Source organism: Triturus cristatus, chromosome 8, assembly GCF_964204655.1.
Source record: "Triturus cristatus chromosome 8, aTriCri1.1, whole genome shotgun sequence".
In the NCBI taxonomy this organism is placed as follows: domain Eukaryota; kingdom Metazoa; phylum Chordata; class Amphibia; order Caudata; family Salamandridae; genus Triturus; species Triturus cristatus.
Window position 1 is genome coordinate 1431461693 of NC_140591.1, and position 15140 is coordinate 1431476832.

A 15140-nucleotide genomic window follows, 5' to 3' on the forward strand; every position below is an offset into this window, starting at 1 on the left:
GTCTCCCACAGACATAAGTGACCACAAATGCCAGATTAGAACCCACAAATGAGCAGAAATGCTGTTATTTTCATTAAGGACAATCTTAACCTAAGCATTCTTATGTGTCCATGCAGCAGCATCTTCTGTTTATGTTCTTCCTCCAAATTTCTGAAATGCTCCACTAGTAATACATTTTGATCGGTAAAAGGATGAGACCCTTTGGGACCTTTCCACCTGAAACCAAAACTTTGACAAATTCGCAATTTTTCGCAGAAGAGATCACAAGTCCAAAATTGGAAAATGGTTCGTTGATAACTTTAGATAAAAACGTTGTGAACGCCATGTAGAGCATGGATACTCAGAAACGCACGAGTTCTATTGAAGGCCACAAGGTAAACAACATAGGATAAACAAAAGCCACTGAAAATGAAGGCAAACATATTCAAACAGATAGTTTTAAAGTTTGCCTTTTCAAGCTTGTCTGGTCCACAGATTTTCATATAATGAAGTAGGTTTCGGTGGTTTTTGTAGGCCACCTTCCCCTTGCCTTGGAGTTGAGAGCACGAGCTAAACAAACATTTGTAAAGGTCCATGCTAACTGGATAGAACGGGAAGAGAACCATTCAAGGATGAGTTATGATGTTGAAATATTAATTAAAGAGATGATGATGATGATGATGATAATAATAGAATAAGATGTGTATTTGTAAAGCGCACATTCACCCGTAGGCATCTTTTCGCTAAATACCAGATGTTTATTGTTACCCAACTAAGTTGTACTCATTTTATCGTTATTATTAATAAAAATAATAATAAGGATAATAGTAGAATCACATTTTTTTGCCTTTACAGAGTTTCATAAAAGGCTACGACTTCTGTGCACTCCATTCTGTGCTGCCCCCAGAAGATGTTTTCACCTCATTTATAGACCATCATGCTGTTAACTGTATTCCCTAATGTGCACGAGCAAACCCCAGGGCACAAAAAGAACTCTGTCCTTGAACCTGCTGCCCAAATCAATGGGGACTACAGAAGAATCAGTAAAGTAGTACCGGTCGTGCAAATTGCACTGGATACACAAAAAGTGATTATGGTGGATTTTACCATCGGCTCTTCTATCACAAAAAGTGTGGGTCCCTCTATACCTGAGATACACGGAATGCCCCCTGATCTGGGCACGAAAACGTAAAATAAATGCACGACGTGAGGGGAGAAGAGGAGGAAGGGAAAAGCAACAACTAATGGTTCTTTAACCCTTTCGCTGCGGCGGGAATTCCGCCGCAGCGCTGGGGGGTGCGGGGGGCAGCGCGGTGGCGCTGTGCTCATGACGGAGCCACTCCGTCATGAGCCACGGTTGAGCTGTGCTCATGACGGAGCGGTTCCGTCATGACTCCGCCCAGTTGCCTTGTCCCCCCGCACAGGCGGGAAAACAGCGCCGCGTGGGCGGAGCGGCCACCAACGGTCGTGGCATGTCGGAACCGCTCCATCATGAGCACACGGCAACCGTGGCTCATGACGGAGCGGTTCCGTCATGAGCGGGGAAGGGGTTAAGCCAATTTCAAGCGAGCAGTTTGTACTGTTCTCAGCCTTTTCTTTGTCTAGAGCTGGTAATTAGTCATTCAATGTGACTACAGTCTGTGCCAGGCATTGTATTGTCTCGAAGTGCATTGGCTTTTCTCAGAACGCTGCTTTCAAGATTGCAGACTATTGAAATTCCAATGAATTAAGATACCATTGTTATCATCAGATTAGTGTTCCGTTGCTTTTTGTGTCTGGTTGAAAGGAATGTCTGGGTTGCTTTTTGGATATTGTTCTGCGCTTTGTTTAACAATGGGAATATGTGGTTGTATGTAAATAAGCAATATTTTAGCTCTTTAACTCCACTGGATGCAGGATGCCTGAAACTGCACTCCATCCATTAGGTTTGAGGCACCATCACTTTCGAGGTTCCACTGTGCCCCCACCCCCTTGCCCTCGAAGCACAGGTACCAAGATCCTCTCTCTACAGGGATACTCATTACAAAGCAAGGAGCGGTGAATGGGATGTGGTATTTACTCTGATGCTGCCCTAAATTGGCCATTGAGATTCACATCTTATCTGCTCATTATGCACCAAAGTGCAACAAACTATACCGTAATGGAAGAAATTATTGAAATAATTGCAGTCATTTTCAGTGGGTGTGCACAATTGCTTACATTCCTGTACAGAGGAGACCTGGCCTGGCGGTTTGGGATTGGCTATTCCTAATGGAGCAGACTCAAGGCTGATCTGTATATGGCTGGTTCCTGTCTGAGCTGTCCATGTGTGCAACAATACAGAGGACTGGGATGTGGCCCTGAGTAATCAATCACCAGTGACTGATATGTATTGAAACACTCTACCAATCACATTTTTTGTTGTTCTCAGTCAGTTGCAGGGGCCTCTGCATCATAGTGCCTGTCTTATTTTTCACCTTCATGGGCAATGACAATGTCACCCCCCTGGCTCCCAATTGAATCCGTATACATTTTTAAGATTCTGTGCCAAGTCCTGAAAATTTTGCATGGCTACTCCCCAGTGTACCTAACCAAAATCTACTACCCTTGCTCAATACTAACTCACCTAAGGTCAACTACACTGATTCTCCTAGCCTTCCGCCAATCCACTCAAAGATGTAGCTGTGGAGTTTTTCTCATCTTAGGTTCCTTTCACTGGAATGTGTCCCATGCTTACGAGACCTAAGCATAACATCTAAAACAATGTCGATCTATGAAGATTCATCTCTTCAGTGCTGCAAACCGTTGAATCCTCATTTACCTTTTTTAAGAATATCAGCACCTGGCTTGAACGCCCACCCAATAATCAGTCATGCATGTAAGGTTGTCTCTACAACTATGCCTCTTAATCAATGTTTTTCCTTCTTTCATGGCTTCTCTGGATTTTGGATTCAAGGATCATTCACTTTACCTCCACTGCCTAAGATGTAGCCTTGTGTTTTTTTTATCCTTGCAACCCAACTCTAAATAAATACAATCATTAATATACTATTTGAAGTATTTGGGATTTGTAGTTCCTTAGTTCATTTGGAAATTTGAGCTAATGTCTTGCTTGTACTTAACTGACTTACAGTTGTGGTGGTTCATTAGTGTTTTCAGATGTGATGGGCATCGACAAAAAACGTGATATTGCGACAGATATGGCCTCATTTAGTGTGCTTCACGAATTCCCAGGAAAAATGTGTGGGGCCAAGATTAATAATATGGAAAAACATTTTTGGAGTGAAGTGCTAAATTAATTTTCTTGATATGATTTTATTTCTCTCTAATAATGCCACACAACAGCACAACAGGAACATCTGTGTGTGTTACCACTAGCACAAAGCCAGTTATAGTTCTAGGTGTAACATTGCTAAAACATATGTAGAATGTATGTTTTATCCAGCTATTCCTTTCATAAGATTGCTAAATCAGGGGTCGTTGGGTGAAACCTTATTTCCACTTCTAGTTTATACCTCAAATGACCCTCTAAATCATCTATATTCTGAACATAACTTCCTAACAGCCAATGGATTCCCCTGCAATCTGTATTCTGGTGATTCCCCTCTATGACACAGCCTCCACACAGCTGTTCATCTTTCCTGTATCCATATACTCCCAACCTTTCTGTTTCATTCTATACCATCAACCAGATCATGATGCTTGCCACACTTGCCTTTCCCACTACCACAGAGCCTTCACTAATTTTACTCTTTCCTGACATGTTTTTCTCTGTTTTGTCTCCAAATGTCAGTCAAATTTTCTCCTTTCTTCTTTGGCACCACTTGCTTCTGCGATACAATTTCCTCATATGCCATTTGTTTACCACACAATAACCAAAGACAAACAGATCTTCTGATCTGTACCCTTCGCCTCGCAGCAGGAATCAGTGATTAAATCACAGCAATCTGACACAGATGGCTCAGCTTTTCCGCATTCTTACCTTCCACAAAATTCAAATTATACTATTGCCAGCATTATTTCTCCGTGCGTATGTTTTTTTTCCATTCCAAAACAATGTCTTCATCACCAGTTGTTAGTGTAACTCCATCCATCGTCACCTCTTACTACTCAACGTTTAAGGGGTCTGCCACCTCTCTCATTTTACATTGACAGATCATTGATCAAGCCTACTCATAGTCCTAAGCAAAATTCACTACTGCAAGAGCTAACAAGTTGGCCTAATACAGTCAGCCATTTTTATTGATTGATGAAACAGTGAGCTCTTCCTCCATGCAAACATACAATTTGACACTCACCCACTTCCCCTTATCACCCCAAGCCAAATGGCCCAAGACAAATTCAAGCCTCTCATTAAAGTCCCAGTCCATGTCTTCAATGCAGCATATAACAATTTATTGTCTTTCCTTTTGCATCATCTTATACAATACCTCCCGACATAGGACCTAGATTTTACAAACATCTAGTCCAGGATTCTCCAAAGTCAGTCCTGGAGGGTGGGATCCATGTCAGATTTTTAAAATAACTACATTCATCTAAATGTGGATATGGTAAATATCTAGCATGGATCCGGCCCTCCAGGGTCGACTTTGGAGAACCCTGATCTAGTCCTTGGCTACTCTGAGATCACCATCTGCCTTATGCCATTTCTGATCCTTCAAACTACCGGTACCCCCTTCTCTAAAATGTCCACCTCTTTGATCTTCAGGGTGGACTAACAAAGATGCTTTCAAAGCTCACCTCTCAAGACTTAACGACCAACATAGATGATCAATCTTTGTCATTACCGCCCAATTCAGTTAGTGTCCTTACAGCCCACTGTAGTCAGGTGAACATCAAACTGAATTGAAATGTTCTTTTCCTATTATTTTGTTTATGTAAATTGTTTTAATTCAGTGTTATCCAGACCCTAACCAAGTCGACCTTGCAACAAGGAACAAACCAACAAAATATGCTATACCAACGCAAGTGAAATTATAGTCAGACATTAAGGAACTTTTATACAATTGTGGGTCGCATCATGTATAAGTGCATTTACAGATGCACTTAGATCAGGCATATGTTGTCCCTCCATTGATCTGGGGAACTTTGAGAGAGTGGACTGCTTGTGCCATGCCTATACTGATCCACGAACAGACAAACACATAAGGACATCTTCTTCAGATCCAGAAATAAATTGTTCTTATCCACTTTAAAGTAAAAAGCAGCTCAGATATATTCTTTCTGGTTCTGACCTCCCATAAGCAACTTCGTAAATATTTACTACTTTATGTGTAGAGATTGTTCATTCAAAGTGTTCCATATCCCACTGAAACATCATTGCTGGCAGATGCTATGGAAACAAACGAGCCGCTGAAGCCTACTCTGGGGAGAGTAAAATTACTGGAATTAAATAATCCCACATTCACTTGGAAAACACAGTTTAAAATATAATTTGTCAAATTTCAAAAGCCATGGAGAGACATATTGGACAAGGAGATGGGAAATTATACAAATTGAGCTATACCGTCAAAAAGTTAATTTAATTTTAAATACCAATTTTTAGATATAAAGCCAAAATCTGAATCTGAGCAAACTATCCATGTCACTAGGAAGAATCACTTTTAATTTGTGTAATCTGATTTAAGGAGGCCGTTTAGCAAGGCATTGCCTTGCTTTAATGTAAGTAGAACCTGTGCTTTGGCCATTGTCCTGGATCTGACTTTGGAAAAAAAGGATTTAATTTTCCAAAGAATCTGCAGTTGATATTGTGTTTGCCTTTGTTGCTGCTGGGGATAAAATTCCTATTGTCTGCTGGAAAGTAATCCTGCTTAGTGTGCAGGGGATTTCTTGCAAAAAAGATAACAGTAAAATCTCAGGCCAAGATTTACTAAACCTGCTGCTCTGTGTTGCATGAATGGGAGAGAGCATAAATGCGACATATTTACTGATATATTGTGTTTTCTCCTATTTTCCTTGCACTGGCACACTTGTGGCAGCCAATCACCAACACAGACACCAGTGTGCCACAATGCAAGGGTGCCTGTGTTGTGGTCAAAATAGCTTTTGTGTGAACAGAATATACTAGACCTTAGCACATCGCCCATTACTACTTACATAGACTACGTAATAGCTGTGTTATGTGTTTGCTAAATTTTCTGGCACAACTGTACCACATGATAAATAAGTGCCTTTAAACCAAGTTAATGTCAAAATGTATGAGGATAGAAATGCCAATAAAAACAAGTAAAAAAAAAGAAGCTTTTGTGCTGTACCTTCCTCCATTAAAATTATTCTTAGAGGCTTTTTAATCTTTGCAAAGAGGATGTAACAAGTTAAGATAATTCTTTTTGTTATGTCAGTCTCAGGTAGGAACACCATTGTGGGGCAAACCTAGGTGTACAGACTTGAGTAAATATGGGTTTGTGTCAAAATACATGGGTGGATGCAGGGAACGCCCATGCTCCAGCCATGTAACACCTACCCAATGCAAGGTAACACATGACAGCATTACTTTTTTGCATAGCTACACAAAATCAAGCAAATCATGCTTTGCGTGGCTTTGCAAATCCCATAATACATTTTGCGTTGTGGTTGTGCAAAAAAAAAGTGGCGCAGCCCTGACGCAAAATGTTAGCAAGTATGGGCCTCAGCGTTGGAAGGATGGAGACTCGATTGAAGTGGGTGGCTCTCTTTATTTCTCTCTGTCATATTTAATTCTCAGTGTAATTCCTGGGGCTGGTCTTAGTGTCTGTCTTTGGGAACCATGTCTTCGATTTGTAGACTTCCAGTAGCGGCCAGTGTGTTTTTGTGATTTCTAAGTGTAACCCCATGGAGAGGAAAGAAGTCAGCATGAGCCAGATGTGAGGTAGTCACCCTTTAACCAAAATGATTAGAGCGTCTGACTTAAAATGGACGCACTTGAACTCAGTGCCATACCAGGCTGGACAAAATCAAATCTCAAATGTCCCTTTTAGTAAATGCTATTGCAAATGTTTTGTGTTTACTTACAGTAAGGCAGAAATGCAGTTGTGCTCGGCAGTAAATATGATTGCCAAGGCAACTAATCTGTGTTTACACACCTGTACTTTTCCCCAGCTTTTCTCATGACACAAATCAATAATGCACTTCCTTAGTACCTTTCAAATGCAATATCTTTGGGATACTGTCTACTTTGCAAAGCTTACGAAAACATGGTCTAGCATCTTTCATCGAAGGATATGCACACATTGCAAGCAAATGGTGAATTTTGACTAAGAGATATGAGCTGAATACATATTCATAGTTTAATGTATGGGTCAGCTGTTATGCTAGAAGTAGGGGCAGAAATGTGGCTATTGGAGCAGGTCCATGACTAATTTACATATGTGGGGTCTCTGGCTGGAGTGGCATGGTGAGCAAACAATGATGGACCCGATTGCAACTCGAGAGATCACCAGTGGTTGATATTAATTCAAGCATTCCTTCCATCACCTTGTGTATCGCTGTGTACTACTGATGCAACCACATGGGCACAAAAGCCTTCAGGGGTTACCCTAACAATGAGCCGCCACACGAGGAGGTAACTGATATTTAATGTGAAATATGAAAGAAGAGCAAGAGATTGATAAATGTCTAGAGGTCAGTAAGAGAAAAATATATAGAAAAAGTATTTATCAATCTTTCTAACTGCACGGGGTCCACATGGACATAAGATAGTAACAGTCATAGCTTGAGCAATCAGTTCTAATGAATATGTGTACTTCCAGAAAGAGAACAATATATCCACATTGTTCCATATAATCATTGAATTGTAGTTTTGTTTTGAAAAAAAAAGATATTTATCAAGAGAACAAAGTGTAGAGCTGACACGTTTCAACTCTATGGCACATTGCTCCTGGCCTTCCTCGAGGCTTTTTAAATGGGGCTGAGTAATACATGTGATTGTTGGTGTAGATCAAAAGTAGCAAACAAGATGGGTAATTTGTTATCCTGTTTGAACTTGATATGTACTAGAACTGATTTTGCCATACTTTGAGGATTTATTCAAGCAACAATTGTTAATTATGATATATAAAACACTATTTTCAGTACTTAGTTGTGCGTGAATTTAAATTTCCTTTTCCTTTCATTAATTGCTACTATGTGCTTTCTGGAGTTCTGATTTCCTAATGCACACCACCTCCCTTACGAATCCTTCAATAGCTCTGACTCACTCAAGTGCTAAATGTTTAAACGTAGTGCCCAGTTTGTAGGGGCAATAGTAGGACGGCCCCAGGACACAAGAAGTAGAAGACTTCACTTGTCAGAAGTAGAGCCCAGAAACCCCTGATGCCCCTGCTCCCTTCACTGAACGATTTCCCACATTACAACATAAACTGCAATTGGGGATGCATTATTATCGCCCAGTGCCTCATAAGAAGCCAGCCTATCTCTCCCAGTACCCCTTCCTGGGTACTATAGTCTCCATTGCTGTTCACCTGTGAAAAAAAGCAACAGCGCATCCTGTATTGTATGTCAGCAGCAGCAGGGCAGTACAGCGGAAAAAGCCATGTGGTAGGTTCCCTACTCATAATTGTTAATTGTAATTTTAAATTGCATTTATATAGCACTTACTACTCTTGGTAAGGCGTTGAAGCAATTTTTGGCGAGTAGCACACTAATCCGGAACCCAAAAAGAATTAGTGGTGAATTAGTATAGGGAAATAGGAAATTAATTTGAGCGGTGGACATGCGAGTCTGTTATTTGGTTTGAAAAGGATAGTGGAGGGATAAAAGAAGGAGTGGTTTGCATTTATATAGCGCTTGGTAGCCCTGATGGGCAATCAAAGTACTTTTTGACGCGTGGCAGACTAATCCAGAACCCTAACAGGATTAGTGGTGAATTAGTATAGGGAAATATTAAATTAATTTGAGCAGTGGACATGTGAGTCTTTTAGTTGGATTGAAAAGGATAGTGGAGGGATAGAGTAGGGAGGTGTCAAGAAAGTGTTTATGGAGAACAGGAGGGGTAGAGGAAGGAAGAGTCTAGAAAGGGTTATTTTGGAGATCATAGTAAGGGTAAGGTAGGAAAGAGTCTAGAAAGGGTTATTGTGGGGATCACAGTAGTCAGAGAACATAGGTAGAGGATATATTGAGAGAGGTATAGGGTGAGAAATAGGGTAGTGCATCCGAGAGAGTAGTAGATTGAGGTTTGGGATGAGTCAGAGAGTTGAGATAGAGGATATATTGAGAGAGGTATGGGGTGAGATATAGGATAGTGCGTTGAGATGCTGAATTAGGAGTAAAATAATAAATATAAAGATACGTAAGTACATGAAAGGTATGTATGTGAAAGTAAGGTAATATATCTAGATTTAAGTTGTATTAAATAAACTAAGACTTTCAGGTGTTGCTGTATTTTAAGCTTATATATATATATATATATATATATATATATATATATATATATATATATTCACTTAAAAAACTATAACTCACGCGACCGCAATCCTCTGCTGATGACGTCAGATATTACATTACTGTATTTAGACACTTTACCCATGTCTTCTTCCATTAATCTTTAGCTATACATATATTACAAATATTTATTTTTCAGAAAGACACATATGTCATCAGTGATGTAATATCTGACGTCATCAGCAGAGGATTGCGGTCGCGTGAGTTATAGTTGCCTGCACTAACTATAACGGGGGAATTTCATTGGTTTTTTACGAGTGAAATGTCCAGCTAACTATAACATGTGTGAAACCTATGGTTTTTTCAGTGAATTTCTACGGTTTTTTAAATGCTAAGTTATGTTTTTATTATTTTTTTTTTCCAGGTTTTACACCGTGCGCGAAATCTGAAAATTCTATTTTGAATAACTTTGGCGCCGGTTGACGAATCTTCGCGAAATTTTCAAAACTAATGGGGCGCTCCGCTCAGCTCCTACCCTGAAAGTCTCGGGGGGATTCGTCAAGCGGGGGCCGAGAAAAAAGGGGGGTCCCAAAACGCATTTTCCCCATGCATTTTCCCATAGGACCTTTATTCGAAGGTACAGCCCGAACGGCTGAACAGAATTACTTGAAATTTGGAAAGAGGTAGTCCTCAGGTCAGGGAAGTGCCTTTTGCATATATGGAGTCAATCTGTTCAGTAGTTCCTGAGAAAATTGCAGTTAAAAGCACATAAATATCTGTAGCCGCGCACCGTGCGCGCACCCTAACGTGCGCGAGCGTAATTCTGATTGGTGGTTACATGTCAGTCAACGTTCGAATCGGTCAAAATCAGGAAGTGTCGGCCGCCATTTTGTTTGTTTTGAGTGCGAGAGTGAAAAAGGAAGGTGGCGAACGTGAAAAGGGGACAGGGTAGAGAGTTCCTGACCCCCTAGCCTTTGTCAGGGGGTTCCTGAAGGACCCCGAAGGCAGAAAAAAACGTTTAAATTTTTTCTTACAAAAAAAAATCGCTGGGTGCGCGCACCGTGCGCGCACCGTGGGCGCACGGTGAAAAACCATTAAAAAAAAAAATTTAGACGTAGTTTATTGTAAAATAAATAAATAAAAAATATAATAATAAATTAGGAATTAGCATTTAAAAAACCTTGCAAATTCACTTAAAAAACCATAGGTTTCACACATGTTATAGTTAGGTGGACATTTCCCTCGTAAAAAAACAATGAAATTTCCCCGTTATAGTTAGTTGAGATAACTATAACTCGCGCGACCGCCACTCTATCACAAGGATGATGTCATCAGTGATGTCATGAGTGATGCCACTGACCATGTCATGAGTGATGTAATATGTGACGTCATGAGCAGAGGATTGCGGGCGCGCGAGTTATAGTTATCTCAACTAACTATAACGGGGGAATTTCATTGGTTTTTTACGAGTGAAATGTCCACATAACTATAACATGTGTGAAACCTACGTTTTTTTTAACTGAATATATATATGTTTGAGTATGGTGGTTATGTGGGGAAGAGCCAAGTCTTGAGTAGTCTTCTGAAGATAAGGTAGTTATCCGTGGATCTTAGGTTTGGGGGTAAAAAGTCCCATAGTTTGGCTGCTTCAACAGAGAAGGATGTGCCACCTATCACCTATGGTTTTCTCTTGTATGGTGGGATTTTGAGGCGAGGTACAAATCTAGAGCGGAGGTTTCTTTGTTGAGTGTATTTTGTGATTTTATTTCTGATGGAGAGTGGCTCTGTTCCATGTATAATAGAGCATTCACGTCCAAACTTGATGATGCAGCAGTTGATGGAGTGGGCTGCTGGCTGGTACATGTTGCAGTAAAATAATTGTCAAACCAACCTGGTGTGGTCCCTTCTTCCAAGTCCACTTCCACTTCAACCCAGTAGATAATGGCTGAAGTGGGTGGAGTCCTATCCTGCACCATAATAGTTTATCTACAGCAAAAGTGAGGCACTCGTCATTGCATGTGCAAAGATGTGTTCCCAGTGGCGGCTGCCACATACACAAAGTAGAGGGGCCTTGGAGGGAGGAAGCGAGGGACGGAGTGTGGAAGGGAATGCAGGAGGGAGTGAGGGGGAAAGGGAAACATAATAATAATAATAATAAAACATTTAAAAAAAGTTAAACTTACCTGCTGCCAGCTGCCTCCCGCATCTCATCTTGGTGCTGGGACTTCCTTGTCCCAGCCGACACTGCTGACTAGTCACAGACTCCCTGTCCAATCCCGCACTGCAGAGCAGTGCGGGGATTGGCTTGAGTGGGCTACAAAGACGCTCCGCTCAGGGAATCTGTGGGGGTTTTCTAATTCGGCTGTTCAATACAGAAGGGTTAGAGAGTCCTAAGTGCACATGTGATTTTTGGGCGGCCTGAGACACCGGCCAAACACACATGAGCACTTAGGGAGTGCACTAGAACTCCTCCTCCCCATCCCATGCCTCAGCCCTGCACACACCGGCTGAGTCAGCAACTTAAAAATAAAACAATACTGAAATATACTTTTATTTTTTTGCTGCTGGCTCTGAGCCAGTGGGGCGAAGCTCCTCCGCCATTGCGGAGGAGCCGCTCCTGTGTGTTCCTCAACACATGGGCGGTATGGCCAACCTCCCTAGTGGTAAACCAGCTGCTGTTGTCAAGCTTGCAACCCATGTGCATGAAGAACACTTTACCTCACATGCACACTAAGTGTGCACGCATGCAGTGGAGCTGGACTGTTTTCAGGGTTGGTGCACTGGGAGAGCAGCTGCTAGAAACTGCTGTGGAACTCTTCATGGCTGAGTGGAGACCGAGTCTCGAGCAGAAGATGAGCGTCTGCGAGCATCAAGAGATCTGTCGGCAAGTGGCTGCAACTATGTTCACCGATGTCTAGTGACAACAGCATACACAATTGTTTGTCTGCATGATGTGCTGTTCAGTAATTCATGCAGAGGGAGGAGTGGTACACTGGGGCAGTTTGCCAGGAATCATTGAGAAGGTCTCTTGTGGGTAAATACATTCGTTGTAATGCCCCATTCATTCTTTGTGCTGTAGAGAAAGCAGACAGCCAAGGCTCATAAGTGGAGAAAGATGAATAGGCTTTGAAACAATTGCTGCAGCATTGTTTCAAGAGTGCCACTTGTTCATTGTAAACCAGTGAACAGTGAGCCTTCAGTCATGGATTCAGTAAAAGCACAAGGGGAACCTTGAAAGCCCTTCTGTTAGAATAGCAAGGCACCTAATTACCTGCACTCTCACAGGCGAGCAGTCGTCATCTCTCAAACCTATTAAAGAGTGCTGGTTGCACACTGTTGTAAGCGTAGTTATGCACCTCAGATACTAGCATTCTCTTATTACCAAGAACCCTTTCACACCCATCAAAGTAACAGTCATACATTACCAGATGCACTTTCACAACAACCCTCTCTGACAATTAGGCATACACAAGGCCACTGGAATTCTGCAGCAGGGGAGGACCGAATCATGCAGCCAGACTGACTAAATTATGTGGCAAGAAAAGACAAATTATGTGGTCCAGTACAGCATATTTTGTGGTAGCATTGCTTAATTATTTTGCCATTTTTACACATGGTAACACTGTCTGGGCAAAGATTTCACTGTATTAGTACCAGTTTAACACCCAAATACAGCAACAAGACATTTAAATAAGACCAGTCAACCTTTGCAAAGGATTATTCTACTGCGTGAGAACACAAGTTGCCATATGTTGTTTAACTTTTGGTCCTTTGAGCTAGAGGCAACATTTGTTCAAATCTGCAGATTATGCCGCAATGATGGATTAAGTGGCAAATGCATAATTACACAGAAAATGCCGCAGTCACAGAATCACATAATTCCAATGGCTGTAGTTGCACACTACTGACTGCCTATACTCTCCCCACTGTGTACATCTGGTACTACAAACATAATTTTCGCACTAGTCGCAGATTAGTAGCCTTATATTAGCAGCAGTACTTTGACACCTTTCAGAAACTGGGAAACACACAATACCAGAAGTACTCACTCACCAAACACAAACTGGCTGCAAAGACAACAGGTTTGGCCGATAAATGAGAGGTCCTCTTCACTGATTGGCGAGTTTGGGGGCGGTGCTGTTGATGTGCAAATGAGTGAATGCAAGAATGAGTCATTGGTTTGGTGAATACATGCATGGGTGCCAAGATGAATGACTGAGTGCATAGATGTTGAGGACTGTTTACATAAAAGAGACAACACCAAATCCATACAAGTTCTGTATGCATTTCTAGGATCTTAAGAGGCCTTCCTTGGAAGAATGCGCTCTTTGAGAGTTATTTGAGACATGTAGGTCGCTGGACCCTCATAAGATGGGTTCATATAACATTTTTAAATGATATTATGCTTGGGCGGAAGGATAAAATCTTTGCCTGCCTTAATTCAGCTTTCTTTTTCCAGCATAGTCTAAGCAGGCTGGCTTTAGGGTGATGCGACAGGTGCAGCAGCACCTGGTGCTTACCGCAGGGGGTGATGTGTTTGGTAATTATAGAAATAGTTTACAGGTTTAAAAGCGGATATACAGAAAGAAGGGAGAGGCAATGCTATAATGACCAAAGAGGTAATCTCTTTCATGCATCACAGACGATGACAGAATAAATGATTTCTGTAGCTGGAAATGTTCTTAGTCTTTTTTATTTGAGTTTTGTATGTATAGCAGCAAAACAGCCAACGCGTTTCACCCTTTCAGGCTTCTTCAGGGCGACTATAATGTTTTGCAGAGTCTTCGGCTTGGAGTTTACTGATACTCATGCTAGACACTTTCAAATTTTTGGATATACACTTTTATAATTTAGTATCAGAGTTACTGTAGGTCCACGTTCCTCTTTCCAATTCAGCGGGTCCTACTACCACACCAATAAGCGAATGCGCTCAATCGCCCAATCTTTCAAAATCAAAAAGTTGTCCTTCTATGTGTTTGAGTCCACACCCATGGTAAGTCCAAGGACCTCGAGTAATAGACAGTAATGGCGGCGCTCAATCGCTACCCCTATTCAGCGTGGAGACTCCTCTTCCATACAAAAGTCCGGTTTAAAAGCACCTGCTGCAGAGTTCCTTCTGTGTCCAGCAGTTTTCAGGCAACAAAATGTTCCTGCTGGAGAGAGATCAGAGTGTTGTCTAATGGGAGTTTTGACTTATCATAAAGGAGCAATGAGGGTTTGTAAAATGCCTGCTGCAAAGTATGTGTACAATGCAGAACTGTATTTTATGTGGCTGGCTCAGTGAGTTCCTGCTTTTGTTACTTGCAGTTCATAAATTGCAATCCGAGTGTAGCACAGTGACCTATGAACTGTCATCAAAGAGCTGCATGCAAACTGTATGGTATAGGTTTGAAGGTTATGTTTGTTTCCCCAGTCTTTCATTATCCTAATGATGCTAAAAAGGTTAGTTTGGGTAGAAATATAAGGGGCCCGATTCACAGAACTAACTTAAGACAAAATCCTAAACTTACTACTTTTGGTATTCACAGAAGTTAGGATTTTGTCCTAAGTTTGACTTAAGACAAACTTAAGACAGACTTAAGACAAATTTAAGACAGACTTAAGACAAACTTAAGACAAACTTAAGACAACCTTAAAACAGACTTTAGACAGACTTAAGACAGACTTAAGACAGACTTAAGACAAACTTAAGACAAACTTAAGACAAAATCCTAACTTAAGTCTGTCTTAAGTCTGTCGTAAGTTTGTCTTAAGTCTGTCTTAAGTCTGTCTTAAGTCTGTCTTAAGTTTGTCTTAAGACAAACTTAAGACAAAATCCTAACTTC

At 41.2% G+C, this 15140-nt stretch overlaps 1 protein-coding gene across 4 annotated transcripts in view; it reads left to right on the forward strand.

Annotated features, from left to right (window-relative positions):
• The window catches only part of DLG2 (discs large MAGUK scaffold protein 2), a 4361751-nt gene that overhangs the window by 3792124 nt on the left and 554487 nt on the right, over positions 1 to 15140 (forward strand). The window lies entirely within an intron of this gene.